General features: G+C 43.1%; 1 long non-coding RNA gene across 1 annotated transcript in view; it reads left to right on the top strand.

The window, feature by feature from the left end:
* Positions 1–14,044, top strand: part of LOC123058269 (uncharacterized) — a 28,308-nt gene extending 14,264 nt beyond the window's left edge. The window contains exon 2 of the long non-coding RNA XR_006427112.1: positions 13,650–14,044. This is a non-coding gene — a long non-coding RNA (uncharacterized lncRNA). The remainder of the gene's footprint in view (positions 1–13,649) is intronic.
* Positions 14,045–14,726: the final 682 nt, after the last annotated feature.

The following is a 14,726-nucleotide window of genomic DNA, read 5'->3' as shown; positions in this document are numbered from 1 at the left end:
AATATAGATGTGATAATATACGAAAAAATGGAGAATATTTAAGATAAGATTAAGAGTGATGCTACATAACCAAGTAGCTATAAATGTAAGTGCAGCGATACATGCAAAAGGTACAACCAAGAGCAATGCACAGCTAAACTTCTTCAGTACCAACCTTATGGTAAGAGTAAATATAGATCTGATGTGTAGAAAATGGAGGGCAAAGGAAAATAAGCTACAGAGTGATGGTACATGAACAACTACCTGTCATTATAAGTACACTGATAAAGGACAGCATGTACTTACAAGAGCAATGCAGAGCTAAAAAACATTGGCATTGGATATATTCTACACTAATGTAACCATTCATACAGATCAAATAATTTGGAGCGAACAATTGACAAGCAAGCTATCATGCATACTGCTGTCAGATAATGAACCAGGTATGTATGCAAATACAGTGATACATGACAACAGGTACTAAAAAGAGCAAAGCAGCGGGCAGCATATTTGCGATATCCTATCGTTCTTGTCAAACAGGAGTTCTTCTTCGAGCAGATTTCCTGCAAAAAAGATCCGTAAGGCACATGCGGAAAAGTAGAAGTTCAAATTGTCATGTGATTTCATAGACAGTACCTCATCCTGGGAACGAGACCAGTGCATAACAAGGTTTTTCCATTCAATGTCTTCTAAATTTAGCACAGGAGACTTCACCGGAAATTCGTTTATAGACTTGCCATCAAAGTGTGATTTCCTCAGGTAACACCGATACTGCTGCAATGCTTCCTTGAAAAGCACAAGCAAGCTTTGCTCGTCATGACTATCCAGATTGACCCTTGCCTAGTTACAACAATGTAATGTAAATCATTGATGTGTTCAATCAGCAGAAAACAGGAAAATAATAATCATGAATAATAGCACTTACACGTAAGTTGGACAGGAAGATGTGAAAATGGTGTTTGTCTTCACAACAATCTTCCCATGATGGGAATATATGCACGTAGTCCCTAACAACATTGAAAGCATTGTCTTTTAAACTAGGAATAAATGGAATGGGGTTCCAATCTGCAGGAATTGGCCGTCTCTGCAGTTGGGATAGGTCTTCGGCCGGTGGACTTGCTGTACTTTTTGCTGGAGTGGGATTTTTCTGTGGTACAGCTGGTGCTATGGCAAATGAAATCGGTATACCTTTTGCTGGAGTGCAGGTCCTGTGTGGTGGGGCTAGTGGTGTGGCCAGTGAAGTATGGGTACAGTCTGCTGGAGTCGGTCCTACGTTTTGTGTCACTGGTTGTACAGCCAATATAAGTGGGGTGCTGTCTGATTTCTCCAACACCACCACGTTTTTTAAGGACTTTGCTGGTGCTCCTTCAGGTTCGGCAATCACCCTCTTCCTTTTTGATGTCTGATGCACCAGAACAACATTTGAGTGGAAAAACATGGTACGATGACAGATGTAATATGTATTGATAATGGATGGGCATGGCATCTCGACATATATGATGAGTAAACTAAGCAGATGGCGGTGCAACAAAGTAGAAGAAATGCAAGACAACATATGCAAGATACATGCAATCAATAAAACCTTGCCAAATTAGAACAGACACCTTGATGGGTGAACAAGACAGGCCATCTGCCTTTGACTCCTCGAGGTTAGAATAGTCATTAGGATGATATTCTGAACAAGAATCAACAGGTGGGGAGCGTACGAGTTTCATTGCTTCCAGAATGGCACTCAATGCCTTGGTGCCAATTTTGTAAGTCATTGCAGTGTTCCACAATATTCTTCTGATGCGCGGATTCTGATATTCACTGTAATTGCGTATGATATCTGAGAACCATGAAAACATAAATAGTTGTGAGATTATATTTGTAATGCAGATGATATTCTAATATAGGGGCGCCCCTGTAAACACTTGTGTGCTATCACTGGATTCTGATGAGAGAGCTCATGTCTGCTGTAATATGGTGCGTGCATTTATATAATCTGGCACAAGTACACAAAAAATAGGCTCCAGAAGTAAGGATAGCTGGCAGATGATAGGTTCATAATATACTGTATAGAGAGTTTATTGCCAAACCATGATAACAAGAGCACACAGCAACTAGGCAGATCATAGTGTACATAACAGGGGTACACCATAACCAGGATATATAAATCGGGAAAGTGGAACTGGCTGGAAATTACAGTGTTGTATTGCCGCTAGTAATTGAAAGCCTATCGATCACGTACATGCCAGCTCTATCAGCTGTTAGACTGCAGATGTCCCTGCTCCCCTTCCTGACAAGGAACATACTGTGCTTCCCATACAGAACACTGCACGGGCCGCAGGCCGAACCACCGGCCCCACCGCCTGTGTTCCTCCGCCACCCCCGCCCCCACCCGCGTCAAGTTTTCTTCCTTCGACGAGGCCCCACCATCGTCCCCACCCGAGCCCCTTCGATCGCACCGGCAAACTCCGTCGAGCTCTGAAAAATCGACTGACCCAATTTTGAAATTTAGTCTACTGTGATTTAACTAGTGTGGAATATAAAAGGGGAAAACCATGAGCATTGCGAGTATGGTGTTGACCGTGCCATGGCGGATCTGAAGGTGCAAACCGGACAAAGGCAACTTCGCAACCAAGATAAGAAATCGGAGTAAAGCAGTGGCGATCTATTTTCTTGCTACGATAAATAAGTTGAGCGGATACGAAAGAGTACCGCCTCTGGTGCGGCGCCGTGTACGCATCTGCTGAGAATTTGACGGTGCTGCGGTAGCGATGGATGTCGACGGCGTGGAAGCAGATCTAGGAGGGTAGACGGTGGCAGCGGGGCGCAGTGGACGAGACGGTCGTAGGAGCGGCGCCGGCAAGGTGGATGACGACGGGGATGAAGCGAGAGGACGGGATGCAAGGATCCCGGTCCGAAGCCGTGGATGAGAGAGGTCGATCTCTTGTAATGGACGGCGGTGTTGGGGTATCAGCTCCGGCATGGTGGAGGAGGACGGCGGTGGATGGGGTGGCGGACGGCGGCGGCGGACGGAGGAGGGTGGGGCGGAGAGGGTGTTTTGGCGCCCACAGAGTATGAATGGGGAAAAGGGAGGTAGAGAGGAAGGGGAACCATGTATTCAGGGCACGCTTGTCTCAAATGCGAGGAAATTTACAAACTTAGCCCCCGTTTCAAATTTCTACTACATCACAGCAACACTAGTCGGTTGGGGATAGGACGGTAATCTCGCATGCACCGAATATTTGCCGACGAGAGTTTGTTTTTGGCGCCCACCGTGTATGAATATGAATCGGGGAGGGAGTCGATTTCGGCCGAGGACACACTGTGTTTTGGCGCCCACCGTGTATGAATCCGGGTGAGAGGCTGTTACATCACGTTTGGGTGAAATTACAAACCTACCCCTATTGAAACCTATAGAAATCCAGCATATAGGCTTTGCGTGGCAGGGATAGGCAGTAGTGATTTCCATCTCGCAGATTTTGGTTTCGGGCGGTTACTGCGACTTTCCCTGCTTCGTTCAAATTTTGCAGAGTGCACGTTTACCGTGCCAACTCAATTCGAATCCCGTTTGTATTCTTTTTTTTCCTGGCAGGATCCATTTTCAATTGGAATTACATTCTATATACATCATTTTTTATATATACTTTCAAAAGCACAACAAAGAATTCTGCTCCTTTATATGTATAATATGATTTACAAATACAACGATCTCGAAATCTTAAGGTTGAATTCGAAAAAATTTAACCTAATTATGTTCTACTAAAATGTATGGATTAGTAATATCTACATATTAAATAATATAGATGTGTGTGAATTCATATGAGTATGCATGTTTGATAGATCAATTTTGGTTCGAGTATGGATTACATGTATCATCATCTCAAATTGAAATATTTGAATCCCTTTTTTGTTCACTCCTTTCACGCCCATCTCTCTCGCATGCATGCTCCTTCAGGTAGCTATCACTCTCTTTTCTCCAGCTCACCCGCACGCTCACTTCATGTTGCTCCTATCCTCACAAACATGGTCTCTCGAGGTCTCCCTTAAAAAGTGTCACACTCTCCCTATCATTATACATTACACGGTTTTCATTATCTCTCACGTCTCTACTGTTCTCTGGTATCACTCGGTACCTAAGCTTTCTTTTTCACGCCAAACACACAGTCTCCACTCGTCTTTCACTTTGTCTTTGTCTCTATGGGATTCTCTCACACACCCTATATGTCTCTACATATGACTCATACCACTAAAATTAATCTCTCTATCTCTCGTGTAGACACAACATTTATTGCGGTCTCCTTTTCGTCTCCATCCCAGACTGACATTATTCATTTGTTTACCGATCAGACAACTCCGACACCGTCTACTCTCTCTCTCTCTCACAGACACACACACAACTCCTGCTTCCACTCCCTTCCCGACTACCGTCTCTCTCTCTCATACACACAAAACTCGCGCTTTCGCACGCCGACTCGTATTTCTCTCACAAACATTTATCGACTAGCTAGCCTCTAGATAGGTTTATACACCCGCACACTCGTGCTTCCACCATCGCATACATGTCTCTCTCCCGCTCCTTGTATCTATGTAGATTTTTCTTCCCTTCTTGAGACACGCCCTCTCGATCGTGCACACACACACACACTATCGCCTCATTTTAAGTTGATACCTATCGCACACATACTCCTTGTGTCTTTGTCACACATGCACTCTGTCCTCCTCCACTCGCCCTCTCTCTCACACATATGGGCTTTTTGCAACAACTAGCAAGATGCCCATGCGTTGCACGGAACATCAAGATGCATTTGTATGAGTAGTTTTTCTTGTGGGGGAAAATGATGAACGAGGGAAGGCCTTATTTGCAAATGTGGAGAGGGGTGTGGGTATCTTTTTGCAAAATTGCCATAGTTTCCTTCCTATCCGTCAGATATAGATTGGACGACCTATATTGCAGGATGGCAGGCACACGGTCATCACCGACAATGCTTATTATAAGAGTAGGGATAAAAAATAGAGTTGGTGATGATGGTGGGCCTGCCATCCTGCAATGTAGGTCGTCTGATTTATATCTGACGGATAGGAAGGAAAATATGGCAATTTACCCACATTCTTCACCATATTTGCAGATAAGGCCTTCCCTCGTTCATCCTTTTCTCCCACAAGGTCCTGATGTTCCATGCAACGCACGGGCATCTTGCTAGTAAGAGTAGAAATTAGACATATACCACTTCTCGAATCTTGAAACCAACAACATTCCTCCCTTATCTCATCAAAACCGCCAAAGGAATATATTTTGAGTGAAACATAAGTGATATACGTATTCAAAGCTAGACTTTTTTCTATCAAATCGGTGAATATGTATTAATGATTAATCTACTTTGATCGTGTGGCAACGCATTGGCACATTGCTAGTAGTTATTATAATTTTTTGGACACCAGACAAATGGTGGAGTACATATACGAAGAGAAGAGGCGCACGCACGCAGTCGGCCTCTCGCTATCTCGCACACATGAGTGTTACGTAAAGGCGACATTAACAAATAAACTCTAAAACCCTAGGGGCACGGTTGCTGCATTCGCGGGTACCGGGTACGTGGTGGAGCACCTTTGTAGGAATAGTCAGCTCGCGTGATAATTTGATCCGTAGGAGTTGATGGTCGGGACCACAGGTGAACGACTTGGAGCGCGGTGGCTCGCCAGTTGCCATAGATCGAGTAGCCACGTTTAAAATATCGTTTTTAGCGGGGTTAAGAGTTCCAATTTTCAATGGCGCGTTATAAGTAGTAAGTAGTTTTTAGAACGATTGGTATGGAGCAAAAATGGAATTCATAGTACTACGTACCTCCTTGGCGTATGGTTGTATGTTTTTTTTCCGATGGAGGTTGTATGGGTTTATGTTGCGAGATGTTGAACCTGGTAGTTCTAGGGCAAATACTATGGTTTAGATTTAGATGCTGGTTTTCTTTAATGAAAATCAGAAGGGGAAACCCTTCTTCGATTAAAAAAACTACTACCTCCATTCTGGTTTACTAGTCCCCATCGTACTTTGGGTCAAAGTTTGTCCACGAACTTTACTTGTAAAATGTGAATGGAAAACGAGATTTTGTTATACCCAAACAAAAAACGACTGGAGGGAGTGATTGCTCTGACGCGGACACGACCTCTCATAACGCAGGCATTGAACTGGCGCGTCGGCCAAGAGGGCCGCACTCGCTGCAGGCCCGGCTGAGCACGCCTCCTCGCCGCGTGCAACCAGCTTAAGACTGCCCCGCCTACCTTCATTAAATCCGCGTGTGTGCCGGCAACACGTCCTTCCGCGAGCCGACATGCATTTTAGAACACAAAAAATGACTAAAATATAATTAAGTTACGCATGGTCTTGACTTGTTGTGCTCGCACTGGTAGTAGGAACTAGTAGAGGATTTTCTTTATTTATAACTCTCCTCACATTTTTTTGGCTTTGAAGTGAAACATGGTTGTGGACATTATGTATGAATGTGCAGATATTTGTGAACATGAGTTTGATGTGGAAGTTGAACTTGGAATGTCGGGCTTGCGCGTGAACTATACCATGTCCAATGCTTCGTCTATTATTGTTTGGAAAGTAATTGCTGTTATTACATTACCCGAAACAAAACATTTTGTGCCACATCAGTAGATGCACGGACATCACAATAGGCATGCTGACTGGATAAACATTTGAACCTAGCTATTATGAAGGAAATTTTGTATTGACAACAGTTTTAGATAGCAGGAGACGCCTAGCCTGCTCTGCCTCTGCTAGCTTATTTCTGGCTTCTTCCATCTCTTCTTTGGCTTGGGTGAAGAGAGCATCTGATTGCTCTTTTCGCTTCTTCAGGAACTCAGCTACATTCTCAAGGGCTGCTGCACGCTTTCTTTCAGCCTTTACTAATGCCACGAGGACACGAACAGCTGACGACTCCACCTGGCTTGTGTGTAATCCAGCATCATCTGGGAATTTGCACCTTGTGTCTAATCCAACATCATTAGGGAACTGGCACCTTGTGTGTAATCCAGCCTCATTTTGGAAACATGATCTCGAGGTTGACCATACTTCCCTCCTCGCAGGAACTGCATCCTGACATGAAGTTACTTCTTTTTTAGATCAATACTCAGAGCAACCTAGATCCATTTAGTAGAAGCCAGATAAACAGAACTCGGAGAAGTGAATTCAAAAGGAAAAAATAAATAAAAACAGACTACAAGGTGAGAACACCCACTTCCTACATCAAGCTAAAAACGAAAGCATTAGGACAATTAAGACTCTTCTTATTACACATCGAAGAACACCACGCTTAAGAGAAACAGAAACTACAACATATACACATCGAAGAACATGAGGCTACACGAAAGTAATTGAAAGGGTGTTACTTACCAAAGCTCGTTTTATAGGTTCGGTGCAGCTCCTCTTTAACTTGCCACGCTCCTTGAAGATGTCCCGAATATCCCGTGTTTGGTCTTCATTGCTCCTCTGCATGTTCGCACTCGTGGTTTTAAAATCTCAACATGGCAAGAAAAATATACTACTAGTAATACTCGCGCATCTTGTGGGCAACATTAAAGCACTCGTCTGCCATGTTAGAGCATCTCCAACAAGATAAACTACTCATACAAATGCATCTTGATGCGTGCAACGCATAGGCATTTTGCTAGTTCTAAAAACCTTTCCATCATTTGCCACACTACTGGTTGCAGATGAAAAACCTACCCAAGCACAGCGCAATACAGGAGCGACGCACAATTACAAGCTGATATTCTGTTGGACAATGAAGGCTATAACCAATTGCTTTTACGGGAACAATAGCACCCAGGAAATTTGAAGGGTAGGTATGAAACTGCACATGTACTGCTAAGTGATTCAATACACACATTACCAATCGAGGAGGAGAATGATGGTCGCGGAGGCCTCTGTGAGTCATGGTCGGCAACGAGAGTCAGTTCATTGTCCATGACGGTGGTACTTCTGCGCTTGGCGTCGGCTTCCGGGAAGCAGACCCGAGACCGTGGAAGACGATGCCGGGGAAGAGGCTCCGTGTACGACGACGATGGTGGACCGGCTCCAGTGCGGCGTACGAGGTCGTCGATGAGGCAGATGCGCTGCGGTGGACGAGTGCGCCGATGTAAAGGGGAGGAGCACGAAGGCTGCGGTACCGTGGAGAAGTCTATTTTGCGGTGGGGATAGAAAATGGGGAGTATTTAGGTGTACTACTCTGGGTGCCAGGGTGGGGTTGGCTGGGTAGGGTGAACCTGAAGTTACGAAAACAGCCCCCTACCAAGCGTCATCTGTAGGCCTGTTTCCGAAGGCTATGATGGTAACTTCCCACTGCTCGAATCAGGGTCACGGGCCGACCTCAAAATTTTGTGACACTGGACTCCCCGTGTGGCGTGTTGAGTGATTCGGCTAAGCAACTAGCGAGTAGTAGTAGTAAACTCTGCATATTAGGTTTGACCAAAGTCAAACTTCCTAAAGTTTGACCAAGTTTATAGAAAAATATAAATATTTACCATAACAAATATGTATGATGTGAAAGTACATTCAATAATGAATCTAATGGTATTTATTTGTTATTGTATATGTTAATATTTTTTGTTATAAGCTTTCTGAGAGTTTACAAAACTTGACTTTGACCAATGCTAATACGCGGACTTAAATAAAAATGGAGGGAGTACACATTTGTTTTCTTAGTTTGTAGTGAACTAATCATTTGTTGAAATTGTGAAATCAATATATTAGGCTATTGACTTCCAATGTAATGGTCTATACAATTCAATAGTTACAATCATTGTCGAATCCCAAGATGTATACAAGGTCTATAGTACTTCACAACATGCTCAAACTCACATAATCCCAGTCAAATGAGAATCTAAATGCATTTCATAGTTATTACTTTGTAGGATGCAACAAGAACAACCATAACTCTACATCAGCCATTATAGAAGCAACATTTTGACATATCCCAATGTGTGAATGAAACGTGCAGAGAGAGCTTTTGAAGATGGAGCAGATAGGGCGGGAAAGATTGTATGTATGTGGATGAGAGAGTAGGAATCAAACCTAACGAGACAGAGAGAGAGAAAGAGAGAAAGAGAGAGGAAGAAGTTAGGTCTGTGAGAAAGATGCATACATGCAATATACATGAGATGCGTGTGCATCTGGATTCTGTATACATGGAATGAGAAGAGACAACATGTTTGATGAGAGAGCAGGAAAAACATGGACGAGAGGGGAAGGATCTCGTGGGTTGAGGGATTGACAATTTTGTGCGGGGGAGAGAGGGATTGGTAATTTTGTGCAAGAGAGAGAGGGCGGGGGGACGAGTCAGTCAGCCGTCGTCACATCACCCTGCTTCCAAATGACCCCGCATTCTCTAGCGCGGTGTGGTCGCCGTCTTCGATCTGCTCGTTGCCCTCTTTGAAGATTGAGGTGTTGTGCATGTTGGGGTGCAAAGAAGCACAAGCGAGAGTGGTCGCCGTATAACCTTGGATGGGGGATGAATTGTGTGCTCGGGGGAGTGTGTGTGTGTGTGTGTGTTGTGCTACGTGTGTCTCTCTCTCTGTGTGTGTGTGTGTGTGTCAGATATTGAGAGAAAACAAACCTAAGGAGAGAAATGGGTATTCACGAAGAGATTGTGAGGGCCTTGAGGTGGGCAGGGGCCGGGTGAGGGTGTCAAAATGTGCGCGTTGATGCATGTGTTGCATGCAACCGTGCGAGGGACCGACGAATCGAGAGAGATGGTTGTTGTGTTACGGATGCTCCTCTCTCTCTCTCTCTCTCTCTCTCTCTCTCTTTCACACACACACACAAGTAAACTAGAAGACCGTTCTCTCATGTATACACAACGTATCGGCATCTGTCTATGTCTCACTCATGCATGATCATTTGCACATTCACACCTCTCTATGTCTGTATCACACGCACACCGTCTCCACATTGCCCTTCTGCCACAACACACATATGGTCACATACACACGTTCTCTCTCAGTCACACACACAAAATCAGTATTAAAAAAAACTAGGGCGCACCTAAAACGTCCAAATCCAAATAAACACGAACTGCAGCTAAATTCAAATATATGGAAATATTGCAGCGTCAAGAACTTTCACAAGAAAAAAAGTTGAGTAATACTCGAGGATTGTTTTCACACACACAAAAAGGTTCGGTGGATGTCCTTCGAGCACGACACGGTGACGCACCATTCGATCGACCGTGGTTCACGCGCTTGCACAGGATTCCGTATCGTGGTTGTGGTACTAACTAATAAAAGCACTGCTTAAGTCTAATGTTTACGTGTACTAGTACGGTTTTCTTTTAAGTTTGACCAACCTTATATTTAAAACTAAAGTAAGCTCCCACACGCACACTCGTCAATATGCCGCCGCCGCTGTTGCGCATGCCGGCCCGCCTACTCCGGCCAACAATTTCTCGCCCATCATTGCCGTGTCGCCGCCATCCCTGTGCCATGAAGCCGAAGGCTCGCCCGCTCACGTCGTCTGCAGTCCCTCCTCGCGTGCCGCCGCGCTGCCAAGCACGCGAGCAGCTGGTGGAGCCGCGTCTATGCAGGCAGCGTACGAAGAGGAGGACGAGCGCGTGCTCCAGCACGCCGGCGAGGAGGAACTAGCGTGTCATTGTCGTCTCCGCCCGCGCGGAGGAGGCACGCATGGTGGCTGTCGCGGCGGAAGCCGGTCGCGCGCGCGTCGAGCCCGCAAACCGGGTGCGGACGCGGAATCTACCTTCGAGACCTTGAATGCCACGTGGATCCTGCAATCTGAAGGAGCAATTTGGGTCAGTCGACTCATGTGAGCTATTTGATGCAACATGGATGGCTAGAAGGGTTTCTTCCACCTCTTCTATCGTCTTCTTCCTTCGCTCCATTGAACTTCTTTCACAAATCGACTGACCCAAATCTATACCTATACTAATTACAGACTCCCTAAAAATTACCACGTTAATTAGATTTTACGAGCCATTAATCTGGTGGGGCCGTATTTTTACGGTGTAGATGGACTCTCAGAGAAAAAAATAAACCGAAAAAAACTCACATATATCTTCTCATGACCTTAGTCTCTCAAGCTCTCACGTCTCACCTTATCTCTCCAATGAGAAATAAAAATCATGTATCACTCTCCCGTGCCCCAACTCACAATCTCTCACGTATCTGTACCAAACTCATAATTCACCTTAAAAAGTATGCCTCACGTATTCTTCTCCTGTTTCTCTTGAATGCATATCTCTGAAATAAAATTAATTTTAAAAATAGTTACCAGCGAAAATAACTCGCATGGGAAAGAAAGGCAATTACGTTAAAAAGGCAATCACCTTAAAAAGGATTCCTGGCGGAATCCTCTCCCTTTCCTTCTTATTAATTATTTGTTTACGATTTTTTTCCTATTATGTGTTAACCTGCACTCTTGGATGCGTATATCTAAAATAGAAACAATTTAAAAAATAGTTACCAGCGAAAATTAGAGAAAATAACTCGCATGGGAAAGGAAAGGCAATCACGTTAAAAAGGCAATCACCTTAAAAAAGATTCCTGGCGGAATCCTCTTCCTTTCCTTCTTATTAATTATTCCTTTATGATTTTTTTCCTATTATGTGTCAACCTGCACTCTTGGATGCGTATATCTAAAATAGAAACAATTTAAAAAAAATAGTTACCAGCGAGCAAAGAAAGGCAATCACGTTAAAATGGATTCCTGGCGGAATCCTATCCCTTTCTTTCTTTATTAATTATTCCTTTAAGATTTTGTTCCTATTATGTGTCAAGCTGGACTCATGGAAGCGTATCCACGTATTTTGTCAGCATGATGGAGAAGATCAAATTGTAGAATACTTCTACACCCTGGCTGATGCCGCAAGATGCATATTCGCGAGGCGATCTCCTATGTAAAAACATAGCCAAATTGGTATTAAGATTGTATTCAAACGCAACTCCATAGACCAAAACACAATGGAGCTTATATCAAGATCGATTGAGTTGTTCCCATATGTCCCTTGGTGCACCACCGAGATCCGTGCTACGACAGAACACTAGCTGCCAATCTCGGTCCTAGCCGCAATAGGCTTTGCTGCCATCGGAGGCCCGATCATTCATGACTTATGTCTTGGAGGAAACAGGCTTCGCTGCCCCCGAATTCTTAATAGCCCCGTCCAGGTCGAGAGCCTCTGAAGGAATCGACACCCTTTCTTCACACGAGACATGACATCAGGATCAGCCCTGCCACTGAACACGGGCTAAGCAGGAATTGCCATTTTGTCCGTGTGTGCGGCATACTGGCATGTACTGTAGGTGTGTATGGCTCTCTCCTCTAATTTCTAATTTCTACTCAGATGAGTTTTGCTAGGTGACTGGAGCGTGCACGCTAGGTGCTCTGGTCATGATGTGGTGGAGTTGCTTCCATCTCCTCCATGGCTTTCAAACACCCATCTCCTGCATCTGACCATAGCTATCAGTTGCATTCGTTAGGTTGATAAGAGATCATATAGTCAAAAGTAGATAGTCGATGTAAGATGCTTGCGGATGTGTTCCTATTTGACTGCACACCTTGTGTGTATGTTGTTTTCCCATTTATGTGTCATAATAAATAACATAAAAGAGTGGACCAAAAAAAGAAGGATTGACCATCCCAGAGAGAATTTACTAACCCTTATTTCTTATCATATATGTGGATTGTAAGTAAACATCGTTTTCCATCTACATATTTAATTGTGCAATCTACGTCGTATCACTTTGACATTTATAGTTAATCTACTCAAATTTGAAAACTACCAATATTTATGTGAGAAATATCATGTCGCTTAGAATCTCATAGTGGATTTTGATTCACTTAGATTTATTTTCTGGTATTTGCTGTTTTGGATTTGGATTCCAACTTCCAAGGCAAGCTAATTAATATAATAGTTTTTTGATGCAAAGGGTCACAGGTTGTATAGACTTGCAGTCCTAATTCAAGGAGTGTGTGTTTGAACCATTTTGCTCATAATGTTGTAAGATGGAACATTAAAGAGCTGCCCACAACAAAATATGGATTATCAAAGAGAGGATAGCAAGTATACTTTTTTCAAAGGGTCACCGTTGTTCGCCTTCATATATGCGGGTAGTATAAGTATACTTTTTCTTAATCTAATTTTCTAACTATAATATATAAGTTGTTGCACCTTGAGGTTTCCCATATATATTCAATTTTTGTTCTTCTCAGCCTTTTCAGTTGGATGAACCTAGGCAATCTTTCCATCCACATATTTACGACGAACGTGATCAATGATGACACCCAGTATCCTACATGTCCATTTCCATGAATTTAGATTAAAAAATTGATGTTCGGATTTGGAGGATGAGGGAAGATAATATATTATTTGTGTTGATGCAAAGGACGACAAGTCCTGCAGGCTTGCTATCCTATTAGACTTCACGATTGCATGCCCGTTTCCTTTTTTACATCCAAAGATGGATTATCCAAGAGTTGCCCAAAAAGGATGGATTATACAGGAGAGGATGTCCTCACAGTTATTCGCCTTTATATATCTGGGTCATAAGTGAACTATTTATCCCATCTAATTTTATAGTTGTACGATGTACGATGTAAGATGTTGCCTTTTGCGAGCTCCTATAGATATCTCGCTAGTGTTATTGATTGAGATTTCTATCCACTCTTGCAGGAATTTCATGATGTAAAAAACATGACATGTAGTACTCTTTGGCACGGCTACTCATATCAAGATAATTGATTATGCTGGAACTGCTTCCTAACAAGTTATAAGGATAAGTGGGGGAGCACGACAGGTTTGGTGGAGATTAACCTAATCTCAAAAGAGGACATGTAACACGAGTTAGTATAATGTTGATCTTAATGCCATCAAGAATTGTGTCAACATATAGGAATGTGAATACCGTGATAGCACAAAACCATTGTTTAGATTAAAATAAAATAAGAAAGTGTGCATGAAATTTTCTTGCAAACTTAAGTTAGTTGGTTAAGATTAGCAAGTAAAATTAGTTGTGTGAATATGTCTCAATATCCATTGATATATATGAATTTATTAGTTTTCCATTACCGGCATTGGCAATTCTAAAGTGTTTTTTTGTTTAGCTGATATACAAATAGATCAGACAGTTCATATCAAAGCTTGCTGGCTGCATAATATACTGTAGAATAACCATTGGTTTTTTTACATACTACTTTGGTAGTATTTTTGACATAGAAATAAAATCATTTTTTGGTATATGTGTCTTATGCTATTGGGTTTTAATAATTCAGTTTGTTTAGAAACAATGTATATACTAGCCCGTGCGAATGCACGGGTTGGCGGCTAGTTATACTACTAGTACGTACGTATTAAGTACAGTAGGAACACGAAGATACGAGCAGTAGTACCAACTGCAAGAAGAACAATAGTAAGACATAGTACTAGTACTACTGTACGTACTAAAGAGTTCAAAGAACGAGAAAGAACATAAACATAGTTCTGTTGGGGCCTCAGCACAACACACCATTGAAAATAAACTAATAAGCAACTAGTCCGCTTGACACTGGAGTAGAACCAGCATGAGCGACGGCACTGCCACCTATTTAGAGTCTGATTCCACGTCCTCGACTTCGTCCTCGTCCCTCTTCCTCTTCGCCGATGCTTCTTTGCTTGAACCGGACACCGAGCTCTGCTTCTTCATCCAACCCTTGTAGATATTTAAACAAAGGTAGGCATCCATTGCTGCGTATAGGATGTGATCTTCATCTA

This window comes from Triticum aestivum, chromosome 3A (assembly GCF_018294505.1).
Source record: "Triticum aestivum cultivar Chinese Spring chromosome 3A, IWGSC CS RefSeq v2.1, whole genome shotgun sequence".
Classification (NCBI taxonomy): Eukaryota; Viridiplantae; Streptophyta; class Magnoliopsida; order Poales; family Poaceae; genus Triticum; species Triticum aestivum.
Note: the sequence above shows the minus strand (reverse complement) of the source record. Positions and strands in the feature narration are given on the sequence as shown.